General features: G+C 44.4%; 1 long non-coding RNA gene across 1 annotated transcript in view; it reads left to right on the plus strand.

The window, feature by feature from the left end:
• LOC139999241 (uncharacterized) overlaps positions 1–26355 on the plus strand; it is a 39557-nt gene extending 13202 nt beyond the window's left edge. The window contains exons 3-4 of the long non-coding RNA XR_011804570.1: positions 21043–21094; positions 26199–26355. This is a non-coding gene — a long non-coding RNA (uncharacterized lncRNA). The remainder of the gene's footprint in view (positions 1–21042; positions 21095–26198) is intronic.
• The last annotated feature ends 232 nt before the right edge of the window (positions 26356–26587 follow it).

Consider the following 26587-nt stretch of genomic DNA (forward strand, 5'->3'; position numbering starts at 1 on the left):
TTTGCTGGGATGCTGTGGGATATGGTTTTGCCACAGTTCACAGATGTTAAATAGATATTTTGGACATTTATCACCATGAGGGATAGGAGCAAACCACAAATTAACACAAGAATCTGCTTCTAAAGCATTGCATAGTCTTGTGGCATTTGGTCTGGGGTTTGGACTTGTCCCGTTTGTAATTATAAGAATGTGATAAAATCATAGTTTATGAAAAAACATGGAGACAAAATCTGTTGATTCATAGGACAAAAATTCTGAGTTTCACAATGCTGTGTTGGTCAACTGTCCCTTCCTTAAGCCTACTTTATGTAGCATGAAAATAGGTGGGTTTATAGCATCACGGGAGCTCACACTAAGGCTGCATCCAATTATTGGTAATGGTATTTAGATTTATTCAACCTGAGTAGTTGCCTTCAGATCTCCATAAGTGATAGAATAAGGGAAAATAAATTAAAATTAAACCAAAGAGAAATGAAATAGAAAACAACTGACCCCTGGGCCCCGAGAACATCTTTGCTGCCTACAATTCTGGCTGTAGAAGCAGATGCAGTAACAAGCTGGTTGTATGAGAAACAGCAAATAAAGATGCCGCCCTGGGGGGAACAAAACATTAATATTTCAGAAAGGATACCTCCAGGAAAAAGACGTTGGGCCTTTTTTGTTAGGACTTTTCATGCCTGTTGTTTGGGTGGGTAGGGCAAAGCCAATCATTAAACCCTGTGAAAAGACGTAATCCTTTTTCTAGAAATTTACCTTCAAGAAAATGTGGTGAGGGAAAAGCAGATCATTGAGGATAAGGCTGTTGATGCAAAACATCATGAAAAAGGAAAATGAAATTTTCTTGGAAAGGCAGGAAGACCAGGATCCTTGTGTGTTCCTATTAAGCTGTGATAAAGCCCCGCTCTCGCAGGTCGCAGGACATTGACAGACACTCCGCGTATAGATTTCTCTTTTCTTGCCAGCACTAGGCTGGATGAAAGCCCAGCGGTGCATTCTGTTAAGGAGCTTATTCATACAATTAAGTTTAATTGTCAGCAATTTTGATACTTCAAACTAAAATGAAACCTGGCTCCATTTGTGCAGCTTAGATCCACCTGCAGCCTGGGAGCATTGGGATGGTGTTAATGGCAGAGGCTTGTGCTGCTCAGAGAGCAGCAAGTTGCAAGGACAAGTTCTGCATCGACGGGCTCTTTCCTCCTAGAGCTGTGGGCAACCGAGCAGCAGGCTTTGAATGGAGTCCATTTATTTTTTGTAAGCGGTAATTTCTCAAATGTTGGAGTGCAGGGAGAAAGCCTTCCCTGATTATGTCAGCAGCGTGGTCCTTCCACAGCCCAGCGGGCTTCAGAACAGTTTTTTGAAATAAAGGCAAACACTCCGTGTTTCCTATTTACTTCAGGCTGAGCAGTATGGAATTTTGCAGCTACTAGACTCATATTCAATCCAATTATGAGCCTTGATCTTATTGTATCCCTCAGTATTACAATAGGAAAATCGAGGAATGCCCAGCTTCTGCTGTCACTCCCTCTGGCACTTTACCTTTCCTCTGAGGACAGCATCAGCATGGGGAGAAGGGAGCTCACTATCTGCCTCTGCTCTTAGGGCAAGGTTATGGCCGTGGCTGGACACCTTGGGCTGGAGGATAATAGCTGAGTTGCTTGTTCTTTGTTTGGCCAGAAATCAAAGGTGAGTGCACTCCCTCACACAGCGCGCTCCTCCGTACGCGAGTGCTGAGGACCAGGCTGCAGAGCCCGGCCATGGGAGCTCGGATCCGCAGCAGGTTTGCAAGTCTTGTGGGGATGCTCACACAGAGCAGGAGCAATCAGGGCAAACTAGGGTCTGCACCTGAACTTCTAGTGCTTCAGGTGAGTTCTTCAGCAAATGGGATGGAAGACCAGAAGGGCTGTATCCTGCTTCCCCTGTTGTGTCGTAAATGGTGGCAAAGTCCCTGTTTAACGTAAGTTACATTTATCCATCACTTTTGTCAGTACCCCCAATCAAAACAATCCATTTTGTTTAATGCAAACCATGGTTTCACGTGTTCATATCTGAAGTCCTTTATCCAGCCGATCTTAATTGACTCTTTTTTTCTAGACCCGTCTTTAAAGTCACCTTGCTTAGACATCAGCAATCATTAGTTTGCACTATAATCAACATCAGAAGAAGTACTTCTTGAAGAAGCGTGTAGTGTGCAGTTCAACTCAACTTTTCTGTAATAGGAGCAGCAATTTGCAGAAGCAGGGTGGCCACAACTAATCCCATTTTGGAAATCTCAGAAAATGTGATGCTAGTTAACCAAGTGGTGCTGTAAACACCGAAACCTCTGTCCTCTTTTAGAAACCAGATTACGAGAGAAAGACAATTTCATCAGAGCTTTACCTGCCCATTATAGTACTGCTGGCTCATTAGGTAGAGTAATTAAACATCAGGCAGAAATAATTATTATAATTATAGGGCATTTGAGATTTCATTTGCCTTCATGAAATATGAGTTACATAAACTAATTCCTTTTGCAAGGTCCACTCACAATAGCAACAAATGTCTAAACAGCTATGCTTTTTACCTACTTCTTTTTGTAGTGTTATTGGGCCAACCTTAAACTAGCCATTAAGAACTCAGTAATTACCAACTGTTATATCCAAATGGCCTCGGTGTAGTTAGAAAAAAAATGGAATTATCATAGTAATTGTGTTCATTTGTTCTGTGCCTCGTTCCTGCTTCTGGAATGAATGCAGAGGGGGAAAAATTATAGGGGAATAGTCCAGTATTTTCTCTACCATGTTGTTTAGAACTAGAAAAAAGTTCAGTTCTTGTTGCAGCAGACACTACTTGCGCCTTTTTAAAAAAAAAATAATAAAAAAAATATATATATAGCTGGATTTTGGTGCTGTGATTCCTTTCCTAGGAGTCAATTCAGCATCGCAGCCCTGTGATATCCTTTTCCCTACCTGCCCAGAGCAGTTTGCTCTCAGTCTCTCTACCTGGGCTGTGCTGGCTGGAGACCCTTTGCCAGCATGTCTGAGGCAATCTGAATTTATCCGAGCTCAGGCAGCAAAACACGGCACTACTGAAATATTTCATGATGAAATATTCTTTTCTAGGAAGGTTGTTAAGGGAAGCAAGCCCTCTCATATCAGAATGCAGGGCAGCCTCCCCAGAGACACTAATGAGCGTGTTCTGCAGCTAATCGCAAGATTGCTTTGTCATGTGTATGGAGAAATATAGATGTTGCCAAAAGAGTGCATTAAATTTGGACGCTGAGACTTATGCAAAGTACTTCCCTCTAGATTTACCCCAGCGGACCAGATGCTGTGTCAGGTAACCTCACTGGCAGGGGCCTGCGGTAGGATGGCATGGGTGCTGCAGGAGCAAAGTGGTAAGCAAAAACAAGGAACAGAAACATCAAAAACTCCATTATAATACTGTCTTGTAATTGAATTTTGCTAAAAAAAAGGAAGGTGTCAGACTAGTGGGGATCCAAGGCAATGGAAAAGATAGAAGTAAAACGGGAGACATTGCATTTATGTAAAAAGCTTAAAATAGTTACTGTAGCTTGGCTAAACAAATCCTGTGGGCCTATATTCAGAGCACTCACGCAAAGATACCGTTACTACTGCCTGGAACAGCCCTGCACCAGCTTGCAGATGGCAAGAGGCTTCACAGGCATGGTCCTGGGAGAAGGACACGGAGTTGGAAAAACGTCCAGAAAAAGATGCCAGCAGTAAGGCAAAGCGACTTTATATTGCCTAATTTTTATGTACGGCATTATCTGCAAATGTCCCCAAAGTCACTAGGAAATGCTTCCTAATGTTGAACCAGCAAAGCCGGGCTCCGGGCCAGTGGTGGTGGTTTCTTCCCGTGAGCCATCGCAACTTGGGCATGACCTGGGCACAACCAAGCAGTCAGAGGGCAAAGCTCAGGTCAGAGGAGGCTGCCTCTTAACTCTATCTCAAATCATGAATCCAGATACCTGCTAAGCACTTCCAGTTTAACACCAGCTTTCCCATCTCTTTCCTTTCTGCCCTTTCATGGCTCAGATCACCTACGGGCACCCTACTGAGCTGCTGCAGCCCTGACTTGCACCAGCTGTCCTTTCAAATGGAAATAAGCAGGGACTGGCTCGTGAATGCAGACTTCTTGAAAAGTTTCCAGGATTACATTAAAGCAGATGATCTGGGCAAAGAAGATCAAAAAGAAAGTCACAGTCAAAGTTTACCTAGGTTTCCAGGGAGCAACCTCATAAAGCGTCGTGAATAATACCCAACAAGCGGCAAAGGCTTCTATTAATTCATTTGTTTGCTTGGCTCCCAGAGAAGCTCCTGCTACATTATTCTGCAAAGGAGGCTCAGGTGGCTTTTTATTTGCTTATTTAAGCACCTTCCCACCTTATGCTGAATCCTGGTGGGTTTGTGTGAATATGTCAGGCTAGCAGTGCTACCATTATTCCCTTGAATGTCTGAGTTTATTCAATCCTCCCTGGGATTATCAGGCAGGGAAGAAGATAACAAAGAGATCCATCTTCTACAGGTAGGAGAATAGAGACACATTTAAAATGAGTGTAACATCTTCACAAAAGTATTAGCTCTGGCAGAATGTATCCCTTCTCCTCATGTAATGAAAAGGGAATTAGAAAGCATCAGTGAGAAACCAAATTAATGCAACAAGCTACTGTTAATGTACGAGCTCAGTAACCTCACTTTTTATGTTTTTTTTTTTCTTTTTTTTTTTTTTCCGTATTTCAATTTCAAATGCACATAATTAATTACTGCATTTAATCTCTGTTCTCCCTCCAGTCTGCAGCAAGCAAACCAGCACTTAATGGTGTCAAAGCTCATGTCAATATGAGACAAAAAAATATATGGGTTCTTGTTGTACAATTTCTAGGCATCTTTGGTGTAGCTAGTAATTAAGATGTGATTGGAAAGAAATTAAATGATATAAGTAAGTTGTTAGCATCACCACTGACTAAGTATAATCAAGATCAGACTGTACATGAGATATTGATTGCCGCTTGTTTTTTGTAAGCATAATTGTAATTGTAGCATGTCTTGTCTGTGCATGGCTGGACTTTTATTGTTATAAATATCCAATTGAAGCAAGAGATTAAATTCAGTGCAAGCTTTAAAATGTCTGAAATAAGGAGTGTGACACCCTTACTTTCATTTGTTGCTGTGAAGATTTAAATAGAACATGAAGGAATACGTTTCTCTTGCCTGGATTAGATTACAGTTTCTGTCATAGTCGTACAAGGCTAGCAATCTCTGGACATGAGGCAGGTTTATAGCTGGAGCCAAATGGCTCTGCAGTCTCTTGGGTTGTGTCTGGCAAAGCCCACAGGAACTTGCCTAGCCCAGAAGAAGCTAGTTGTGCAAGACAGATGGGCAACTATATATGCACAGTTTAACTTCTTGCATAAACTCTCCAATTTATTGACTGTAGGGTTTAGCCAGTGCCTAACACAGCAGGGTTTCAGTCCTAGCAAATCTGGAAGTGCTGCCAGTCCCAAATCACTGTGTCTGATTTTGGCTCCTGTGCTTGTGACCACTATAGGACATTTGGACAGCTATCTCACTTGAAAATTTGGCCACACATTTCATCTGTTGTATTTATGGCACAAGAAAAATAAAGACCTGATTGGGATGATTCATCCTTTCAAAGAAAATACCAAGAATTATAAGTAGAAATACGGTAGGTGAGCACAATGGTTAATTAGAACAGTTATGTAGTTGCTCTTTTTTTTTTTTTTTTTTCCAAATTGTTATTTAAAACCCACTTGTGCTTTTTCCACTCTGCACACAATTCTCGGCCTCACTTTACCTTACTTCTGCAACCTCAGTGCAGAGCAGCAGGGGCTGCCCGTCCCAGAGGGTCGGGAGCTGGCTGCAGTCTGAAATTCCTGCAGTTTCGGGGCAGCTCGGCCAACGTCTCCCTAAATCCACGGCTGAGCTGCTCCCAGCCATCTGACCAGTGGGACACATTCAGCAGGACCAAATATCAGCCCCCAGGGCAGTTAGCTCACCCTCAGATGGTTGCTTAGCCGCAAGAGAAAAGCATTTTTGAACCTTTTAGCTTTAGTGTTGTTTTTGCAAACCGAAGATGAAGCACGCTGATGAAACAAGGAGAGAAACTCTGCAGAGCTACTGCGAGCGCTGCCTGCTCTGCGCCACAGAGATGCCGTTCTCCAGCTCTACTGCTGTGCATCTCTTTTACTTAGTACTAATCAAATAATATGAATAGTAATTTTCCCTAATGGCATTGCTGCTCCCCATGTCTGGTATCAGAGACGCAATCAGCTAAACTGGAGCAGGATGGACGCTTGTTCCTAACCTATTTAGGGCACTGGGTGCTCTCTGTCCAAGCTGGATTGAGCTCTGCAGGCAAAGAACAAATGTAGGTTGTCTGAGAAGGGCTTCCAGAGCTGTTTCTTCACCCTCATCAGCAAATTTAGAACGAAGTTTGAACCGAATGCGTTCGGCTCGGGGAGTTGCCATGGTTGCAACACAGACGATCTAAATGTGGGAGATTATATAATCAGCCAGAATGACTATTTATACAAAGAGTTTAATTTAAACAAAAAGAGAGAGAGAGAGAGAGAGAAGCAAATGTGCTGCACAATACATGACTTTGTCACTTTCCGTTCCTGCCCGGCAAAGCTGCTGTAGCGCCGACGGTGTTAAATCACAGCACTCACACATCCGCTCTGCGAGGTGTTTGTAGCGCGCACTAAATCTAAAATAAAAATAAAAAAAGCATTAAGTAAAAAGTAACGGACCAGATCCAGCCAGGCAAGAAGGAGGTTGTTTTATTACACCTGGATCAGTGGCAGCATCTTTATGGCAGATACAAAAGCTCTTCTATAATTTTGTTGTTGTTTTACTATAGACCTTTAAAACGCACTAGCGTGGATCTCTCTTCCTTTCTAAGGATCATCCTCTGAAACACTGTTGCAGGGACTAATTTGTCTTCCCTTAGGAGCAATTAAAAGTATCGGAGCAGATGCTGCGGCCCATAAGATGTTGCATGTGCGTGGTATCTTCATCCCTTCTGTGCAATCTCCCAAACAGCCTCAGCGCCTGCTGGACAGGGAAGTTTTTCTTGAAAGGCTTTTGTTGTGTTTGGTGCTGGGCTCTCAGGAGAGGCAGCGCTGAGTTGGAGCATGGTGCTCAGGGTGGTTAACATTCATTTTGGACAACCTGGTGGGCAGGGGCACTCGCTGGTCTCCTGGCAGCATGCAGTGCAAGCAGGAACACCAAGCCAGCACTCAGCGTAGCTTTGACCTCCCCATTAAGCGAGGTCTGCGAGCAATGTGCTTCTCCAAGTGACATCATTCCCTTCTTGTTCCCTTTTCCACCAACACAGCTTGTTCTGCTCACGCAGATGGTCTCTCCTGGCAGTCAGCTCCTCACCTGCTCCCTCGGGGCTGGTCGCTGCTCATCCTCCTCTTGCACGCATGGGGCACCGCAGCGACAGCCGAGGACTGGCAGCGGCGAGGGTCGTGCCCTGTAAGTTCCCCTTCAGACAGCCCACAGGGCTGCATGAAATGGTCGAGCTGTGTTTGGAGCAAGGGGAGTGCTCCTCCCGGGGCTGGGACAGCCAAACTGAGCTGGTGCTGCCTTTGGCATCGATGAAAGGAGCCGTTAGAGGGAGTGGGGAGCGCCCTTCTCTCAGCTCTTCAGTTCCTGGGGTGATAAACCTTCCGTGGAGGTATGGTGCTGCTCAAGTGGCAAAGAGAAATGGGCTGTGTAACTGCAGGGAGCAAGGACAGAAGAAAATCTCTATTGCAGACACAAAAATGATATTAAAAATGTTAAAGTTGAGCAAGTAAATCCAGTTAGAGGATAGAGATACACGGCAGAATACCTCTACCCAACGGGCCATGGAGGAAAGCGTGCGCCTCGTTTCATCCTTTACCGAATTTCTGGGGTTTTATTGCCTCGCAGCGGAGTGCGAATACATCAGGGCTGTGGCTTGGGTACGAATGGGCTCTTCTTTTTTGCAGAGCTAGGCCAAGAGCTGGTGTTTGCCGCCAGCCCCCAAGGTCAGTGCTTCCACGAGGCAGCCCTCACCCTGAGCCACGAGGGCAGACCGCAGCGGCTGTCTGGGGAGGAGTCTGGGCAGACAGCTCCAGACTGGGAGGAAAATGAAATCAATGGCAAGGAGTTTTCCCTGATGGGTTGTGCTGTCCTAGGAGTTGCACCGTGTCTCCTGCCGAGACAGATCACGGCTGGCTGAGGGCTGCAGCACACGGTGCCTTTGGTAGGACACCCTGCTGCCTGCCGTTCACTACACATCCTGTAATCTGTGTCCCTTGCCAAGGTAGGGGTCACCTCCTGTACTGTTCGGAGTGAAATTGCAAACACGGGCTCTCTTCTGTGAAGTCCGTTTTCATTTTAAGGGAGTGCAGAGAGAAAGCTCGCATTTATAATTCAAGCAGGGAAGGCAGGCTCTGTTCTGCTGTTGTAAACTGAAAGCACTGTGTGAGAGGGGCCTTGAAGCAACCCAAAGCAAGTTCCTGCTGCTCTGCAATAAATCTCAGCAAAGAGGGATGATGCAGCCTCAGCTCTGGTTTTGTGCAGAGCTGCTGCCACTGGAACATTAGGGGTTTTTAAAGGTGATTAATGGTGCTCTCCCATACCCTCAGCAGCCGCACGCTCGCTGTCTGCAGGGCTTGTTTCAAAGTAAGGGGTGTTTGAGAGCCGGAGAGCAGCCTGCTGGGGAAGCAGGACACGAGCATCCTCCTGGTGCTCAGAGGGCTGCTGTGGCCATGCCACCGCCACAGCCTTGCAGGGAGCTGGAGGTGTGATGTGCCTGGGTCCCCGGCGACTATTTGGTGGTTTCTCCTCCTGTGGAGACTCTAAGCCAAGAGCTGTAAATGCTGCTGCTGCAGGCCTACTGCTGTGCCTGCCCTTCTGCCACGACCCTCTTGGTAAAGATAGCAATCAGTTGCAATGGATACGAGAAGTGAGCCTTGTGTGATGTTACTGGCCGTGGGGAGCGTTTCCCATGCACTTGCTGCCTGCCGGCCGCCACTGCCTTTAGCTGTCGGTCTGGAGAGAGGAGCAGTCAGAGAGAACAATCCTAACTTGATGTGCTTCCTGATCAAAGCCGAGGAGGAACTTGTCCATTATTGTTTCTGCTGCACATCCTGAGGCGTGTCTCCGACACCTCCTGCTTCCTTCGAGTTGTGCGTTGTGTTGGAGGACGTCTCTGGTGCTGCACCTTGCTCCTTCCAGCCTCCCTTTAGCAACAGCTGTGGATCTAGAAAGATGAGAACAGAACTAACTGGACAGGGCTAGAACTCAGGGAGCCTTATAAAGTCCATAGCTTCCTGGGAGCTAGCCTTTGGCAAACAGCAGGTCACTTGGACAGGATTTGTGGTTTAGAGGTCCGTGGTGTTGGCATGTCAGTGGGGTGAGTGACCCATGGCTCAAAGGAGCTTTTATGGGGTGACTCGCCTGACCCAGCTGTGCTAACACAAGTGAGCATCACACCCTAAAAATACTTATTTCTCTCCTTTGACTTCCAGGGCTGTCCAAGATGATGTTAACTCCATTAGGGCAAAGACTCCTACCCTGATGGACCAACAAATCCATAAGTCTGCTGTTCTGAGAGAAGTTCTTATGGAGAGATCATGGGTTAAATTATTCGAAGGCAGTTTGTTGGTTTTTATTGAGCTGTAGGGCAGTATGCTTTGCATTGATTTCATTTCAGACATTCCTTTTTATCAGGTGTCTTCCCAACAGTCTTTCATGTTTATTTCACGGTCCCCCAAATCCTGATCATTTATATATGTTTCCTTGGTGGCACTTTTGTGATGACATGGGATTGTACTCAGTGTCTTAAGAGGTCCTTTCTCATCTGCTCTTTTATCTTCCTAAAGCTTCGTGTTATCTAACAAGTACTTCAAACTGAAGTCCCATTCTCTTTTCTTGTCTTCTAAATAAAAAGTATGAATTAAGCTTAGTCCAAATCTCTGGAGGAATGTTTTTCTGATTGACAAGTCCTTGCAAACATGTCCTGGGACCTGTCTGTTCTGCCTAATAAATCATCATTAACTCTCACCAGATAAAGAGAGATTCTCTTCATCTGACAGGGTATCAATTCAGTTGCCTTAATGTATATAAGGTTTTAGGTCCCTCCACCAGCAGGCTCCAAGAAAGGCTTTTTGTCAAGTGAAAAATGGAATTCGTGAAGCAAAATTCAGCTGCCAAGTTTGCTGGTGATGGACGAGGCAGATGGGAATGCAGCTCTTTCCTTCTCTGCGTTATTGATCCTGTGGCTCTGACCAGCGTAGCAATGTTCTCGGCTCAGTAAAGCCAAGCAGAAGTGACCTAGGGGAGCAGTGATGGTTTAAAGCCGGTGTCAAAGCCAGAGCTGTCTTGGGGAGAACTCGTGGGAGGTCAGCAGCAATGGCAGCTCTAGAGCAGGTCAGACCTCACAGGGCCACAGGTTGCAGCGTGGTATCTGCCCCGTGCCTGGCAGTGCTAAGCAGAACAGCATTTTCCATTTGCTGGGCCACGTCATTCAGGAATCAGTACATGGCACGCCAGCCACAGTGTCAGTGCTCATTGTTGACCAGAACTGTCCTGTGCTGGGCTTGAGAGGTTTGCTCTGCTTGCTGGGATGTGTTCTGTGTTATCTGCCCTTCCCTCCAGTAAGTCCCACACTTCTGGTGTCCGAAGTTTTGAAAAACCAGCACTGTGCTTCTCTGCCTAGGCTAGGATTCAGCAGGAGGCTTTCTGCCATGCAAAGAAATTAAAGCTAAATTAAACTGTGCTGATAGAAAAAATAAATTAAAAAAAAAGTAGCTTAGCATGTCAATTTGTGCTACCATCGAATACAGAGTCCAGAAATTTCACTGATTCATTTGCTTTCCTTAGTTGTCTCTCTTGGTCTTAGTTTTGCTTAAACTATAACAGTAGATTAAAAAAAAATCAAACAAAAACCATTACTGTTGTGTATAACTGCAAGCTATGTCTTTTTGCATTTTTTTCCCACAAACTGCAAGATTAAAAAACAAAAAAGGCATCGGGATTTTTTTTTTTTAAACTTAATCCTTTCCCTGCAAGAGCTGAGCTCTTAAGAAATGCACCAACTGGAAGTCGTGTCCTGCACTTGCAGAAATGGCAATTCTGAAATTGCTTCAGTGTTTTAGTGCTTGTACCTAAGTAAAGGGATCCTGCTTAGAAAAATCTATGCATCGATACCCAAAGCAGTTCATTGTCTATTTGCTAGCTTAGCTGCTAAAGCAGAGAGTTCAATGTGAGTGAATCTGCGGGGAGGCAAATGCCACCTTGCGCCTGCAACTGGGCTGTGGTCTTGGAGGAACACCCCAGCGGGATTTCTGTGCTGCCTGTCAGGTGAGACATGGACAGGGAAGAGGTCGACTGGGTGTTGCCTTGCAGAGTGCAGCACTTGGAGGAGATGCCGATGTCCCAGCTGCAGGTTGGTGCTTTGAGGCCCGCGGTGACAGTAACGGAACGGGGGAAGGCAGCTGAGTGTGCTCAGACGCTTGTAATGGATTGTCTCGAACAACCAGGAGTGATTAAAAGGAATATTCAAGGATTTTCTTCCTGATTATGCAAAGATTTTAATAGTCATCCTCTTACAACTGGATTCGAGATAAACCAGCCTTGTTAATATACCTACAGAACTTGCTTCTCAGGCTTCCCTGGATGCAAGCCCAGTTCCTCAGGTAAACTGAACGTCTGAGCCTTTGGAGCCCTGCCTCTATAAATAAATGAAGATTATTTCTATTGTATGGTCCAATTCTTCAAGCTTTTGACAGGGCTTTTAAAGGAAGCTACTTGAAATCTATGTTAAAATAGAACATAAAAATGAAACACCTATGTCCCTCAAGGCTGTGGAAGTACCTTTGCCCAGTACTTAAGATCATGAGCACAGCAGTGCAGCCAGGGTCTAAAGCCAGCATTCAGGGAGCAGAGCTGCTGCTTGGGGTGCCTTGGGGGCTTGAAGGAGAAGCACTAGGTGGGGTGTGGAGCAAAACCCCAAAGAAACACATGGCAGATGACCTCCAACCAGCAGAAGAAAGGAATATTCAGCAGCTCACATGGCGAGGCTGTGTTAAAAACATAGTCTGGTTGCCCAGATAAAGGCGTCATTGTACTGGAATATAAAAATTAGGAGTTCTGTTCTGTTAGCCTCAGTAAAGCTAGTGCAATGGGCAGACTTGGAGTGAGAGATCTCGTAACACTCCTGTGGTGCAAGGTTAAAAGTCAAGCTGAATGTGTCTGTCATTGTCCCTCTTGCTGGAGAGACCCAGAGCTGACAGAGGACCAAGGTATGTTGCTTTTCCCATTCCTCAGCGAGAGCAGAGAGAAACAACAGCCTTGTGGAGTAGGAATTCATGAGTTCTGCTCCTTCTGTGTGTGTGGCACGCCCGATAAAATTCTGTGGGGTTCCCGGTAGCACAAATACCGACGGAGTTGGTTGAACATCACCTCCTGCTTGGAGCCAGGCTAACTGCACCAAACCAGCAACAGCAAAAAGTGAAGAAGCCTTCCAAAGTCGAGTAGAATTCATAGCAGAAATCAGACTAGACTTTATAGTTCGTGTTTCTTTATCAGGATCACGAATTTAGGCCTCCTTTTGTAGCTTATTCTGCAATTTTCAGTGTTTGGGAAGGGGTTAAACAAGTGTTGCTGTCTTACCGTATGCGGTGGCTGTATTTTCTCATGGCTTGTTACTGAAACCCCACATCTGTTACCTTTCTGTTGATAACAGCTTCAGATTCACTGGCCAGTTTCCAGAACAGCACCTTTTCTTCATCACTGTCTGCTTCTGTCAGTTCATCTCTCAGTCATAAAAATTATAAAACAAAGTCCACCGCCTGTCTACTATTGCTTCCATTAGAGACGCCCTGCACTTTCATTACAGGGATCCGACTTAGTAATTTTTGGCAGACACGGTGTTTTACAAACCTAAAAACTCCTTGCTGTCACTAGCTGACCCTCCCTACGCACTTGGGAAATTGCCGTAACTATCTGTGTTTGCAGAAAAGCTTACAGGAAGCTCAGACAGAAGTGATACCCCAATTTTCATTCAGGGCTTGTAATTTAGGTGTCTTGTTAGCTGTGCTCCCAGCACTTCAGCCTGAGTTTTGCTGCTGTTCAATCAGCAGCTCTAACAGGATGCACGGCTCCTTTATTCTCCTAGAGACAGGGTGTTGCTAACGGGATGTCCCCAAAGGATGAGCACACAATAGCATATCTAAAACCTGAAGCTTAATTCTTGAGTGATGGACAAGGATCTTAAGGAGCCTTGCAGATCACCTGGAAGAATTTCAGTGTGCTTACAACCTCTTATTACCTGCCTTTCACTTACATTTTGTCCCTATCTGTGCTCTTCTCCTACAGTAAATCCACAGCCGTCTGCTGAGGTGTGCTGTGTCCCAGCTAGCGGAGGTCTGGTTCCTCACTATTGCCTGTGCTGCATTATTGGATCCTGTGGTTCAGTTTATAACCCCTCGTATTTTCCCTGACTCTCTCCCGAGGAATAGTGCTTCTGATTAATTTTATTAGTAGGTTTATTTCAGTTCAAAATGAGGCGTGGGTTTCCAACTGACAGAAAATAGTTCTTTTCTTCAGGTATAACAGTGTAGTTCAGAGATGTATTATCCAGAGAAAATGAGAAGATTTTAAAGGTTTCTCTAAAGGTAGAAAATTTCAAGCTTGATTAAAAACAGACAGAAAATAAAACGTTCAACAGCAATTCCAAAACAGAAGTTGCAAGGACTACTTCCATGAGATCCTGCTACAGGCCCACACTCACAGCGAAACCGTCCTGAACACGAGGGGTGAAAAACATCCTAACTAGGAGATGGTGTACAAAATTCAGAGGTTTCCAGACAGAAGAGTTGTGAGATGTTAGGAACTTGATAAGCGAAGCCTGAGTGCAAGGAGAGGAAGGAGCAGTAAACTCAGTGGCAGTCTTGATCCAGGACTGTTGCACCAAAATTTCCATCAAACATCCCCTGCCTTAAGCAAGCCTGCTGATTATAATTTCTTCCTCTTGCCTTGCAAATAGCTGAAGGAATTTTCAATCTAGTGATCAATACCTGAATTCTTTCTCATTATCCGAAGACACGTGGTACTCTTGATACACGGAGGACTGTTCCTCACAAGATGTTTGTTCATTCTCATTTGATTCCCACCTTTACAGCTGAGCTCCTTTTTTTTGGAATCACATGCATTGCCCCTGATACTAGAAGTGCTGTGACCCCTATATTTTGCTTAAATTCAATGATCTTCTTTACCAGCCCATCTCTTTTTAAAGCATTCACGGAACAAATTATGGAGTCTCATGAGCAACCAAGTCTGCCTGTTCGACCATTTTCATCAGTTTAGTTAAAGTTGTGAAGACAGAGAGCAGAACTCATTTACAGAGAGCTGAATGTAACTTTTGTCTCTGCCTTGGCTCCAGAGAGCTCTTAATACTGAGCAATTTCCTCTCATCAATAGCTTTCTTCAAGGTGGTGCTCATTTTACTTGGAGTGAGCTTATGTGCATTCATCTTCCTCAATACTTCATTAATCACACAGGGGAGGTCTGTTGTGGAGGATCCTGCCTGAAATCCTCCCTGCTCTCGTGTTTGGTTTCAAATGGCAGTTAATGGCTTAGTGTCTTTGTCCAAACCCACTACGGAGCGGGGAGCGCCACGGGGAGGCTGGCGGGACTGGAGGCTCTGCTCACAGCTGCTGACTCCACCTTGACTCTCCCACCCCGTTCACACCGGGAGCTTCCATTAAAGTTTTCCAATGTTACAAAATTTAGCTTTGCTTGATTCCAATCTCCTCTGTGGTGCCTTACAGAAGTGCCTTACTTTTCAGGGTTGACATTTATAGTAATTGTCTGAGTGAAAGATTAGATTGCTTTGTGGTTAAGACATTGTTGACAGCTAAGTGTATTTAAGTTAATTTGCATGAATTATTCACAGGGGCAGAGTTAAGTATAATTGTTTGCAACACAGTTTGCATACAGTATACATAGACACACAGTTCATATGAAATACTTGTGATCTTTGTGATTTTTTCTAACTGGCAAAGGTTGAACTGATGCAGAAAATTAAACAGAAGCAAGTAACCTCTTTCCCCAAAAGCTCTAATTTAGGCTGACCAAGTGTCCTGTCCAAGAGTTACAGATCAGGTAAAGACGTGCACCATAAACACTTTGCACTTGTTACATGTTCCTGGTGTGGACATGCACCATGTGTAAGATACTCAACTTTCCGTCCTTTACCAAAAGGCCGTTCCTTTTGGTGTCACTTGTGGTAGCACAGAGCAGAACAATACAGGGAGATCGTTAAAGACCAGCTGGAGTACAAGACTGAATTTCTCTCTCATCAGAGAGCTTATTAAATTATCAATTATTTAAGACTCCTCAGCAGCTCATTGGTGAGTCCCACACACCAAGGCGTACCTTGGAAAGGAAGAGGCAGTTGTTCAAAAGAGGAAAGGAATTAAATGGGTTCAGAGCCAGTCATAGTTTAAGACAACTTTAAAAGCATTTTGCATATGGAGAAAAGTATTGTGAAATTCCAGAACTGGCAGGGTGAATAAGCATTACCCATTAATATCTTTTATGTTATTTACTTTTTTATGAAGGAAAGAACTAATGTCAATTTTTAGCATTAACAAACACAAATGTATCAGGCCCTAAATTAGCAGAGGATTGATCTAATGAGACATAATGTTTTCTCATTTGTCTTTGATTTTTTTAATTTATTTTTTTAAGGATTCAGAACACCAAGCTTTTTGACACAGGCTAATAGATAGAAAGTTCACTTGTGAACTTCAGTTTAGATTTAATTGTAAGTCATCAGGAGTAGTGCAATTATATTACTTGAAAAGAGGGTTGAAATAAGGATGTCAGCATGACCCTGCTAGTGTTGCACACTAACTAGTTAAACAAACTGCTGGGAGTTGAATTAATAGACTCCAGGCTGCTTAGTCCCATGGCAACAATCAGCCTTAAAGATCTTTTTAACCTTTCATTAGAGATATAGGAAAAGGAAAAATAGTTACAGAATTGAAGATGTTGGGTATTAAGTAGGGCTTTCATTTTAACAATATCCCTTAATCCTTTTTCCTTTAACTATTGAGATAGATTTTTATTTTTTTTCCTAAGGAAAGCCCAAATTTGGAGACTCAGGTGGTGCAAAAGCAATATTTGGGAGAAAAGAGCAATGAACAGAGATAACAGAGCCGATGTTTTTGCTGTTGCTATTGTTCCTGTTGAAATCTAATTTGGCTTCCTTGAAGGAAAACAAAACAAAACGAGGACACCCACAAGAGGAGGAAGAAGAGATTTGCAAAGAAAACATGCATCCTCTCTCTTCCGGGGACAGAGTTTTCCTGGCAGTCTTACTGGTGGAGAACCAGTGCCGATGTGATCTGCTCAGCCTCTGCAGCACTGATGTGGTGAGCTGATGGCTTTGGTTTTAGCTCCATTTCCAGCAGCAGATACAGAGATGCTGCAAAAGAGTTAGGGAAGCCTTGCTTGGCTGATGCTGTCTTTGTTCTACTAGAAGAAGAAAGTGGAAACAAAGAACAAAAAAATACAAGTAGGTCTGTGAGTACTAAAAGTAATGAAGCCTTGTTTTCATTGGAGGCTGATTGAATTTTTAGCCCAAGAAGTTTATGGTGGAAGGTCTTGCATAGTTAAGACCCTTCTCATACACTGGCCACCTGGTGTCCAGTGGCATTAGTTTACGCTCCAGCCTTTCACTCCATAAGGGATGTTAATCAGGGACATAAATAAGGCATTTCTCTTTCCCTTTCTCTCGGTGTCGTATCCTCACAAGACTTTTGAGGATCCAGTTATTTTTGCGCTTTCTACTAATCTGTCAACTCAGACTGAGATGGTCCTACAGGCTTAGAAGTTGTAAGTGAGGTGAGGGGAAGGAGAAAGGCAGCAGGATCACACGAGCCTTGTTTCCATAGCAAATGAGGCTACGATGGTAGAGGAAGAAAGAGAAGACATATGGCAAGTGGTGAGAGCAGGAACCAGCTCTCCTTCCGAGGGTGGCTTTAGGGTTTAGTCATATGCTGGAGACGGTGATGTAATTTCTCTGAATCAGCCGAGATGCTTTTCAGGATCACATGAAGGTGCAAAAGGATCAGGGATCCAGTAAATGATATTTGCTCTTATGGTGCTTCCTTCTCTTTTCTATCCATTGTCGCAATACCTAATTACCTCCCTTTTATTGTTAGTATTTTTTAAAGATCACCAAATTCTGATGGATTTACATATTTTTGAGGATCATTTTTTCCTGCTTTTACAGTTTAAAGTGCTATATAATGACAAATGTTTGTTTGCCTCTTCATCCAGTTGTATTTAATAGCAAGTAGCCTTTATTATCCTTAGACCATAGACCTCTGCATTACAGGTTGCGAAGAACTGTAACAAATATCAGGAATTCATCGTATTAGGAGAATGGCCAGGGTGCACGTCTGCAGTTCTAGCGGAAGAAACCTAATAATATTGCTACATTATATAGATGGGATTTACTACTTGCTGTTTACTACTAATAATCTGCTTTATAATGTGTTCTTAATTATATTCATTAAAAAGAGCTCAGAAAAATCTTGTTTACAGCAGCAATGCACTTATTGCCAAAAAAGCAAAGTGTTTTCCACACATTCTCAGGAGAAAATAGGTTTTAGATACATGACTAAATGGTTTGGATCACACATTGGAACCAGCCAGAAACAGAGAAATGCTGTAAAGAACACATGAATTTTCAGTCCTGCACATATAGGGGAAGAGAGGTGATTCTGTGCACCCAAACACACTTGGTGGTTGGAGAAGGTCTGCTTAGGTCTCAGCCTCCTGTCAATGCAGCATCATTGATCTGATGGACCCATGGGGCTGGGTTCCCCCCGCCCACCAGGAGCAAGAGCCCTTTTGGGAGCTCAGCCCACCGGAGCCTCCCCAGACCCCATCAGATTTCGGGAGCTGTCATCTGATCAGCGTTTTCTGCCTCCTCACCATCCGATCCCAGCATCAGGTTAAACCCCGGGGCATGTGGGGGTGCTCCTGGGGTGGAGGAGTTACGGCATGAGGGGAGGTGCTCTAGGGCAGGTGCTGTGTGTCTGCCCCACGTGCCTGGAAGATGATGAGCTGGAGAGGTGCGTTTTGTGACGTGCCAGGCGATATCATCACTGCGAGGAGAAAGCCAGTGAGGGTCCTTTGAGCCGTGGGCAGCGAGAGGGAGGCAAAGGCTGCCTTTTGCAAGGCAAAGAGTGAATTAACACAGCGGGGGAAATCGTCGTGCTTTGCGGTGATTGTGAAGCAGAATGGCAGTTACCTGCCTGTTTTCTTGAGGGATTTGTACGGAGCAAGGGGGAGAGCTGCTAACGGGATTGCAGGGCTGGGGAGAGATTTGGGAGGAAGGATCAGAAGAATTAAATGTGCAGCGTGTAGCAAGGAAAGATGGTAATGAATGGATATATCTGCCTGGCTGCACAGTGCCAGCCGCTTCAATGAATTTAGTTAAGGAAGAGAAGCAAAATAGCTGGGTTATCATGATTCTCCATCCTGAAAAATACCTTTTTTTTTTTTTCTTTTGGTAAAAAATGTCAGGTAGCTTAAGCGAAGTCTTCCTTCCAGTCCTGTGGGACTGATTTGTTCCCCTGGGTCTACTTTTGGGATGATCCAGTGGTGATTTAAATCACTGGCAATGCTTTCTTTGACCAAGATGCTAAAACCCAACTGCTAGAACCAAGGAGGAAAGGAATATGATAGAGCTCTGTATATCTTGAAAGTTTTAAGTGCTAAAGTGAGAGGAGTGGGGTTGTTTTACACAGTACAAAGAGATCTATTTAAGCTCAAAGTTGCACTAAAATAGGAATTTTTATATGAGCCATAAGAGTGTCAGATGGCTCAGATAATAATAATATCACATAAAATAAAGTAATTGTATTGTATAAAGGTTGTCAGTTTATTTGCAACACATCTAGTCATAAAGCCGATCATTTTCTGTTAAATTAAGGTTGCACAATTTGCCTCTGAGCAAGAAATAAAGGGGCCGGTACTTTTTATTTTGTATTTATTGCCTTTTTTGTCATTGGATTTTTAAGTCATTAACTGAAAAGCAGAATGACAGACATTCACTTGCTGAAAGACAGCGTGGTACAACTGAAAAAGTTGTCAGCCTCAGAAAGTTGTTCCTTTTATTTATTTTTTTTTGAGATCATTTGGTTTAGGGGAGAGTACCCAGAGAGCAGACGGGCACCGTAAGCGGGTGCAGCCGGGAGGGTGACAAAGCGGTGCCTCTTCGCCTCTTCTCTTCACTCAGCAGCAAGTCTGATGGCTTCAATCTCAGAGCATTGTATAAAAAGTCCGTTTGGTGGCCTGCATTTAGTGGCACAGCAAACAGCCACTTACTTTTATTTACTCTCTGGATCAGGACATACATAATTGTCAGAGCTTATAATAAAATCCTTAAATCCTTTTTTTTTTTTCTCTTCTTTTTGTCCTTGCTAAATAAGTTTAAGATTCCAGCCCTTCAGATCAGTGAATAAGGAAGATAAAGTAGGAAAGCAGAGAAAATACTTGTTGGCAAATGGATTAGGAAGTGGAGAACTCTCTCTATATAGGCTATAAGCCCCAAATCAGATTTGATAAATCAAGTGATATTTGCAGGGCTCTGTAGACTTCGATATTGCAAGGAACTGTTACTCTCATATTCATCTCAGCATGCAATGTATTCTGAATATTAAATGGCGATAGATCAGTCTCTTGTCAGTCACTTGTCACATTTCTGAAAGATAATAGATCAGTAACTTGATTAATAAACAAAATCAGGATAAATTTCTATTTGCTTAGAACTACATGAAGGATGGGTTTTATTTATTCATTTATTTCAGGATTACTTTTGGGTAGCAAAATATACTTCATGCACTCCTCCCCTCCATGGGTGCAATGCAGCCATGGTCACATGTGCCTGAACAGTGCAGAGCATGGCTGAGATCTGCTCTGAGACTCACAGGTGATTTTCTACACTGTGTGAAATTATTCAGGCTAGAAATGGGAGCAGGATTAGAGCGAGGTCTCCACCTGCAGCATGTTCAGCCAGCACGCCCAGGGAAGCTGCACCAGCCCCGTAATACCTTCTGCTCTGAAAGCATGGACCTGCCCTGCGTGGGGTTACAGGGAAAATCCTGCTGGGATTCAAGCTCATTTAGCTTGCGGACATTTGTTTCAGGTTTCTGCAGTGGCACAGATGATCTATAAAGCAGCCCCATGTGTGGCATGCTGTACAGAAAGGACACACCACAGGGAAATTATTTAGTTGAGAAGCGAAGACGTAGCTTCAGCATGCACAGTGTTTACAACACACAAGGTTAGGAGTTTGGTGTGCTCTGGTAAGGATTTAGAACAGTAGAGAAGGCATCACCGTTCTTATGTTTTTCTTATATTTTTTCTTCCTTGCTTTTGTGCTTAGTGCTTAATTAAAATAAAACGTGGCATAAAACTGCCTTGCTTCCTGCCAGCCTGTCACCAGCAGCACAGCGCAGAGCTGCGAGCAGCAGCTCTGGGCTCAGGGTGACAAAAGCTGCCCTATTCCCTGCATCCTTCGGGGGAAGGACTTCCCTGATATTCCCTTCCTGCCCCGAGGAACAGAATTCTTCCAGGTTTCCTGGGAAATTCAGTGCAGAAGTAGCTTAGTAGTTTAGACCAAGTATGATGAGCTGACTCATTTTGAGGCTATTCGTGGCTTTTCAGGTGTATTGGAGAGCTACCCTGAGCAGCCCTCTGCTCTTTGTAGAGAATTTTATCTTCCAAATGTAGGTGCTCTAAACTTCAGCTTCGATACCTGTTGTGCACTGAAGCAGAGGCTGCTAACAATATTCAGACGACTTGCCTATTCACAACCAGCCCAGTTTTTACTTTAATCGGGGTCCAACAGCTAAAGTCCTGTTACCTCCCATATAGATATCAAAATAACACCACTTACCCCTGATAAGCCAAGGATTATTTCACATCCTCTTTTTTTTTTTTTTTCTTTTCTCTTTTCTTCCAGCCTCCCATGAAGCGTACAAGTGGCTGTGGGAGAATCTGCTTGAAAAAGAAAGGTAAAAATACTTTTGTCAACTGAGTCTATAACCTGTCTTAAAAGCCTGGATTGAATTGCACAGACAGGATATTTCTCCCTGGTAATTATGATAATTTTTCATTATTATCACTATCATTTAACTGAAGATATTCCCTGTAGAAGCTTCTCTTTCTGCTGCCATTCACCAGTTTGCTTGCAGATGTATTGCCAGCACCTTTTCTGGTGTGCCCGGATAATGGAGGGATAAGTGAAGATTGGCTGGGCACAAAGTTTGTGCAGCTGCAAACACGTGAATGACCCCATCTTGAAAATGTCCCCTGTAAAAACCCTTAAAGGAGGGAAATGTTTATGTGCGGAAGCTGACAGGTCGTAGCAGAGGGCTCCAGTTTGGCTCCGAGGAGTGAGTACGGTGTGGTGGGACACGCACCCTTGGCGCTGAAAATCAGGCCCCGGACATGTACAAATGTGTCCATGTGATGAGCCTATTTAAAGGGAAACTAATTAGAAGTATAGACAATCCACCTTTCTTCAAATGAAATTATTGTACTCTCTGATCCATAAATCTGACATTTATCCATATTTATACGCTATTGCTTGGTGAATACCTGATTAAGGAATACAGCTGCCAAGTGAATAAATTTGTTGTTAATCAAATGGTACTATAAAGACAGATCATCAGACCTATTAGAATATATTCATTCAGCAGATAAATCTGCGTGTTGCTGCCTGTTAGTGCAATGTGTAATGCAAATCTAATTGTTCTTTGGAGCTAAACCTTGAGCTTTGCCAGAGTAAAAAAGACTTTGCATGGTTGCAGATGAGATGAAATCCTATATTTTTGCTGAGGGCCTGAGAGCCCTTGGCGTTATGTCTTGTATTGAAAGTAAATTTTATCCTAATTGAACACTAAAGACTGAGGAATGCTTAAGTCTGTGCACTGAAGATTTTACTGCAGTATATAATTGCCTCTCTCTTTTGTTAGTGTATCTAATTCAGCAGTATAAATTACCAGCTTAATTTTTTTCTTATTGTGTGATGTGCTAATACTATTATTTTGTACTGGTGAGAATTAGCAACTGGCATTTACGTTTATAGAGCCTTTCATCCAGGGAAAATCTAATAACAACATTGGTCTAAATATTACATTAAAGGGCTGAAGCATGTTGGAGATGAGAAGATAGCCTGGGGTGACTGGTAAATGGCCACAGTGTTTACAGGGACCCTGCAAAACACTACAGTGACTTTCAGGAGCTTTGAAATGCTGGCACATTTGTGAATCCAGATTTGAAGTACTCTTCGCAGGATTGTGCTTTGTATTGAGCTATGACAAGTGTATTTGTGCTTCAGATATTAATGAGGAGCGGATACAGCACTTCTAAAATGGTCCATAATGTGAGTTGCCTGCTCTTCTCCACCAGGCACCGATTCTGCCGGTAACAGAGGTAACTCCAGTCTGCAAAATCTTCTACCCATGCCTTTACGTCAGTCCCTTGCTGAATCCAGGCAATGTTTTGATAAGAAATGCTACATTCACACATAGCTGAAGTGTTCAGGGCAGTTTTATACTCAGCACAACCCATTTTACCCTAGTCCTGTACAACACATGCAAAACTTGCATAAAATATGGAACCAGGCAGATGGCCCATTTTTTCATCTCCAGCCTACTTTTATTTGTATTCCTCATCTACTTTTTCCCTTCGGTCTACTCCTCACCTAATGAATTATTTGCCGATGGCAGCGAATGCAGTAGTCCTGCTTTAGGTTGCGCTCAGTCAGAGCTGCCCCTGCTGGGTTTAGTTGTGTCTGTGGAGAAGGACATGGCATGAAGGGAAGGCCAGGAGGAAGAGAAAAGCTGGTAGAGACTAAGAGAGAAAGGGGGATGTCTCAAACACTCGGCAAGAAAGGGGGTTACTGCAATTTAAATTCTGTGAATTTAAATTGGGTCAGAAAAGCAGCTCTAGAAGGCAGGATAGCACTTGTCAGAGGCCCACCTCCTGGGAAGCATCTGAAACATCTTTGCACCCGTGGTTCTGCCAGTGGGAAGGGAAGACCTTAGCACACACACCTGAGCTCTTTCCAGAAGGTTCTGGAGCACCAGCTGCACATGTGAGCCAGTTAGGGTATGAGATCTCATCGCCCAGAGAGGTTGGGGGGTCTCCGCTGGAGATATCCACACCCTGCCTGGGTGCCATCCTGCTCATTGTGCTTTATGATCCTGCTAGGCAGGGGCTGGGCTGGGTGATCTTCAGGGGTCCCTTCCCACCTCGGCCTTTCTGGGATTCTGTGGGATGAGGCCTGGAGGTGAGACCATGGCACTGCCTTACAAACAACGCAGGCCCAGGGCATGGGGGCCTGGTGCTGCCGGCAGGCCCAGAGCAGAGGCACCGCTGGAGCCCGTGGGGGTGATGGTGGTGGTGGTGGTGGTGATGATGATCTGTCTCTTTCCTCTAGTCCTGTCTCTATCTTACTTTCTCCCCCGTGTGTTACGTGCCTCTCAGCCCTTTGTAAAACAGCAAGTATCAAACAGCTCCTGTTAGACAAGTAGCTCCTGGTAGAAACAATGAGGTTTACTCAGCTTCTGCCATCTCTGAAACTTCTCAATGGGTCGTTTGTTGTTATCTTGCCCAAAGGTACTTCAGACGTGGTAGTCTCAGAGAGGAGTGTGCAGAATGGCTCTCTCTGTCCCACCACAAAAGCTTTTGAGGGGTTCAGGTTTGCAGCTGCTTGCCCAGCATCGGGGATGGGCAGAGCAGGAAGCCTCACTTCCCCTGGTGGTGGAGGGCTTCGGGGGGGGGGGTGGAAGGGTTGGGACCTGCACTGGAGCTCTCTCCGAAGCCCTTACCAAGGGCACAAGGCTGGTGCAGGGGACACTCTGAAGAAGACAACACGTCCAGGGAAGGGTTATAGTCCATTGCTCATCTCCTGGAGCGAGGTGGAGGAAAGCATCGTGGCTGCCCTGTGCTCTGCTCCTGGCACAAAAGCGGTGTCCCGCTTCATCTGCTACCCAGCACGGGGTGTGAAATGTAGTGGCCTGTTAACTGTGTTTGTCGCTTACCTTGACCATCTCACCTGAAGCTTACCTGTGAATTTGCTGCTGATGGGTTACTCTGAAGAAACCTTTGGAGCTGTTCCAGGAAAAGTTTTTCAAGTCAGATATTCTGGGCAAGCTGTTCTTAAATCCCCTTGTTCTACTCAATTCAATGCCCACCAGAACTGTGGTGGGAATTGCACTGAGTGCAGTTCAGGGTGCTTTTTATTGCCATGGATGCCCCTTCCCCACTGCTGATCCATCAGGGAGATGGCTGCAGTCAGCTCCTCAGAGCTTGAGTCAAATAACCCAATAAACTCCATGGAGATAATCAAGACTCAAGTAGACAGGGAGGTTCTTTGTCTTCCTTTGACCTTCGGCATTCCTATATAAGCATGCAGATGTGTACATGCACACATGCTGCAAGTACTTCTTGAGTGCTTGGAGTGGGTCCTGGTGGTGTCCCTGCTATGTGGGGACCTGTCCTTCTGCTCCCAAGGAAACTCTGTCTGTTACTCAGAAGTTTTCCAGTAAGAGTAATCGTCTCGATGAAGGCTTTAGATATTCTCTTTTTTCCTAATATGTATTATATTTCTCTCTGGTATGCATTCAAAGTCTTGATGGGCTTTGCTCAAAAACTTGCTGAGAAGCTTGTCTTCACTGTGAGAAGTTTCAAGTGAGATTTGTTTTGAACTCATCAGCATTTCTCAGGTTTACATTTAAAAAAACTGAAATGTTGGTGAGAACAAGAAAAATCAGTTTTGAAGAGTACTGGCAGTGCTGCAGTCTGCCCTCATGCCTCAGTTGTGCCAAAAGGTCATTCTTTTAATTTCAGGAGTTGACAAAACAAAACTGAGAGGTGCTATTTTGTTTGAGAATACAGGGACTCAACTGTAGAAAAATTGGAAACCTGTATTCGGAAGCATACAATGCTTATAACCTTGGGAAAAACAAGACCTCTCCTGAAAGCAGTGGGTGACACTGGCAACAGAGAAGAACAAGTGAGAATTGATTTTTGTTGGTTTTTTTTTTTGAGAGTTGCATATCAAGAGGAAAGAATTGGGGAAAAAAAAAAGAAAGCTTATAAAATTCAGAACAGACAGAACAGGAAAGATTAAGCTGTGATTATAAGCATGCTGCGTGAAGAATCAAGTCGTGCATATGCTGCGGGTATGCAGAGCTCTGAGATCTCACGTCACCACCACCCGTCTCCCTTCCTGTTCATCTTCCTTTGTGTCATCTGAACCTCCATGGCAGGAAAAGTGTGAAAAGACCTGTCTGCCGCCTCGCGTTTATATAGCAGCCAATGCAAAGGCTTTCAATACCAACTGGAGTTTCCAAATACTGTTGTCATACAAGTTCACCCCTCCTTTTCTCTGTACTTGGAATCAATATGCATATAGATTAGTGTTCTAGTATTTCACCAAAGAACATGCAATTTGAGTAGTTTTATAATTTCGGTTCAATTTTCAGCATCATTTCGGCTCAGCAGGACCTCATCAGCGGTCCCGTTGTGCCGAGCCATCACAGCTGCCAGCTGACTCGGTGGGCACGGATCCGTGACAGCTCGGCGGAGTGGGTGCCCTGTGCCCCTCTGCCCAGGTCCTCGCTCTCATTGCCCCACCTGAAGGCCACCGCGTGTGCTGCTTCTTGCTGTCTCCCATGGAGAAGAAAGATGTGTGGAAAGGCTGATGAAACTGCAACAGTAGCAAGTTTGAGGAAATTATTGAATTCACAGTGATGATAATCATAGCCTGAGCAAACTGACTGAAATTAATGCACCAGCTGAACTGCTCTGTCTGCTCTGCCTTGATGTTCCTCATTTAAAATGAATCTCTCCAGACCTGAAGGCTGTTTGGAAACAGCTGATGGTGCCCATAATGAGGATCCCAATCTTCAAGTCTCCAAACTGAAATTAGACATATGTCCTGACATGTTGACATTAATTTGAGCTGTTATAGCTGTAATGGGTTTATTTTGCTAGCATTTTAATAGAATTTCAGGGGAAACAGGCTTCGCTCCATGAGTTGAGTAGGGGAAAGGCTGTGTGCAGCCATAATTTCAAAGGTTAATTTGAAAATGTTTTTCTTGACAGAACTTTTCTGAATTGTGAGGTGACTTGAAAACACTGTATTGTAATGGCTGGCATTGGCTGGAGAAGAGGGAAGGGGGTGTCACAGCGGGGATGCACCAGCCTGCCACCGACATGGACCTGTGCCCAACTCCAGCTTGACTCCAAGTAACACACAATCATAAGTCAAAGCAATAAGAGCATTTAATTGGTCACTAGTGACTGTTTTAGTAATTTACTGTGTGGCATCAAAGGATTAAAAAAAAAGCCCACAAGGGAAAGCAGGCGAGCCATGGTCCTGAAAGTTTCCCTTGAGCAGGACCCAGGGGGATTCTCCGAGACGCCCCCACTGCTCCAGGAGCACTGGTCCTGCTGGCGGTCAGCCCTGCTGGCCCCCAGCCTCACAGAAAGCC

This window comes from Anas platyrhynchos, chromosome 21 (genome assembly GCF_047663525.1).
Source record: "Anas platyrhynchos isolate ZD024472 breed Pekin duck chromosome 21, IASCAAS_PekinDuck_T2T, whole genome shotgun sequence".
Taxonomy (NCBI): Eukaryota; Metazoa; Chordata; class Aves; order Anseriformes; family Anatidae; genus Anas; species Anas platyrhynchos.